Source organism: Cannabis sativa, chromosome 6 (genome assembly GCF_029168945.1).
Source record: "Cannabis sativa cultivar Pink pepper isolate KNU-18-1 chromosome 6, ASM2916894v1, whole genome shotgun sequence".
NCBI classification, from domain to species: domain Eukaryota; kingdom Viridiplantae; phylum Streptophyta; class Magnoliopsida; order Rosales; family Cannabaceae; genus Cannabis; species Cannabis sativa.
In genome coordinates, this window is record NC_083606.1 from 7,045,370 (window position 1) to 7,048,598 (window position 3,229).

Sequence of the window (3,229 nt, forward strand, 5' to 3'; positions counted from 1 at the left end):
CTGCACCCACTGTAAGGTTTTCTAACTTTATATGTGTTTATTTTCATTGTTTTAGAATTCATATTAGGTTGTTAATCCAACATACATGATAGTAAATCTAGATCCTGGTAAAATAATTTCCAACAACTGGTATCAGAGCCATGGTAATGATTTACTTTCATGTAAAACGATGATTGCATGTTTCTGTGTTGATTTGGATGGTTTCATGTTGGTTTATGTGTTGTTTGATGAATGTTGATGTTGTATAGTTTCGTTTTCCATGAAAAATATTTTTTCAATTTTTGAAAAAAATTTATTTGGATTCCTTGTGATAAATTAAGCAATTTTGATTTTTACGGAACTTGATTCCGATAAAAATTGAGAAAGTTATGAATTTTGGAAAATTGGGATTCCGGGTATGCATGGGTGCTCAATCGTTGTGCACCAAGCACTCAGGATGCGCACGCGTGAGCCTGGCCCAGCACCCTGCACCTCCGCCCGTGCGCACCCTGCAGCTGACCGAGTTTTCTCGGTCAGGCATGCTGTAGGCGCCGAAGATCCTCGGCGTGAGCCCCTCATCCGCGCGCGTAAGGGGCTGCTGCATGCAGCCTCCTGGGCAGCTGCATGCAGCCTCCTGGGCAGCAGTTTCCCAAAATTGCGATTTTTGGGGTTTTTCCCCAAAAATCCAATTTTTTCATGGGATTGTTTCCCAAAATTCATTTTTCCTTTAATAAATATTTCTAAATTGAAATGTTTCCAATTTTAAATATTTTCAATTTGGAATTTTTCCAATTTTTAAATATTTCTATTTTGGATTGTTTCCAATTTTTAAATATTTCCTATTATGGTCAGATTTAAAAATTTGTTAACTTCTTTAATATTTATTTATTATTTAATTATAAGATTAGATATTTTGATATTTAAGATATTTTAAATTAAAAGATAACTTTGTCTTTTTATTTAAAATATTATATTAAAATTATCTTATATGACAAATTAAATAATTAATAAATTTAAAATTAACATAGATATTTTTATAGATATACTTACCATAATGTTTTTCAAATTCAAAAATTTGTTATTTTGTTAAATATTTAATTATTTATAAATTATAAGTATAAAAATGATATTTTTTCTATATATATCATTTTTTCCTTATTAGAAATTTATAAATCATATCCTAAATATTTAAATAACATAGATATTTTTGTAGAGATTTGAATATTGCTTAATTTGAGATATTTTGACATATAATTATGGTAATTATTATTCATTTATTATTTTATTCCTAAAATAATAATTATCTAACCAAATTATTTTAAAATTGGTTTATTTTATTAAATTATAAGATCTGAAAGTGATATTGAGGATTCTTTCCTTTCAAATCATTGATCTTATTAGATATTTAATTTAATTTGATTCAAATAAACCTAGATATTTTAAAATTAGTTTCCTTTATTTGGTTAGTTTAAGAATAATAATTTAATTATATTAATATCTTGACTCACATCTGTTACATGGACAATGTTTGTTTGTTTATATTGTTTATTCAAAATTTTTTAACAAACCTATTATTTATCTGATCTAAATTGCTATGATTAACTTGTTGACAGATCATGATCCAATGATCTGATTTTAATCATAGTCCAATTGACGATAGATCTTATAAATAATTTGTAACAGGTAAATTTTGTACTTCTTTCATCTGTGTAAACCTAGTAACATGATAGGGTCCATCCAAATCATTTGACCTGTGTGAGCCTATATGTTTGCTTTTGGGCTTAGATGCATATAGGGAGCCCATTTAAGTTTTTACTAAGTAAATGGACTAGGTTGCTAAAATAAATTTTGACATAAGGAAATTTATTTAGGTCCAATTAGATTTGGACTTATTCAATGAATAACAATTGTTTATTTTAAGGTTAAATTCCTCTCTTTTGGGCCTTGTGTGAGAGTTGGGGGCCATAGAAGTGGGTACGACATACTGAACCCAGCTCCCCCTCACATGAACTACCCCAACTGTGAAAGCCCATTTGCCTTAATTAAATATATGGAATTTATTTTTCATGTAATATTTTAAAGTTAATTTTAGAAAAACACTTAGTCAATGATATATTCTAGATAGTTATTTCTAGTACTAGTTATTATTTCTAATATCAAATAGGAAAATATCATTGATTGTGAAATTAATTGTTTCCTAATTAATTTTGGTACAATCTAAGTTTAGTATATTTTCCTAGTATTAAACTAGAATTAATAATTAAGTTTCCTCTTTACTTAATTATTTATTTCTTGAATTTAATACATTTGATTAAATTGAAAATTTCAATATCTAAGTTGATTTTCATCATGATACTTAAATATTGTTATTTTCATGTTATTTAATTAAAGTTGAAAATTATCTTAAGTTTGGAATCTTATTTCAGAATAACTTAAAGCTGAATAATTTTCAAAATATATTTTATTTTATTTTATTAATCATTTCCCAAAATTTCGAAATTGCATTTCTTTAATGCAGAAATTTCGAATTTTATTTGAAAAATAGATTAAAGTTGAAAAATTATTTATTTAATTTTGGACCAACTTAAATCAGTGACTTTTTCATTTGATGGTTAATTAAAATAAATGAACTAAAATATATTATAATTAGAAATTGGATTAATTAGTCAATGAAAGTCTAGATAGATATTATCTATTTTGCTTGAAGTATTTTTCTAGTGTATTTAATTAAATAGAAAATTAATATTTAAGTTGATTTTCAATCATGATACTTAAATATTTGAAATTTTTCTTAGATATTTCATTAAATAGGGAAATTATATTTTTTGTTGAAAATTAATTTTATTAATTTTGGGCCAACATAAAATTAGAGTAATTTTCCAGGATTTATTTTTATTTTATTTTAAGCACTTTCGAAAGTAGTATTCTTATACAGTTCATTTTTCGAAATGCAATATATATTTATAGAAAATTAAATTTGAGTTGTAAATTAATTTAAATTAATTTTGAAACAACTTAAATTGAATAATTTTCTAAATATGGAAATTATTACTAAGATGGAAATAGTTCACGTTATTTTCATATCCATCTAAGTATAATTTATAAATATTAAATTAAAATTTATATTTAGAATTTTTCATTCTAAATTGGAAATTTTAATTAAATAAATATATATTTAAAATAAATGGATTAAAATAAATAGTAGAAGAAAATACAAACCCTTCATTAAATAATGAGCTTTATTCTTATA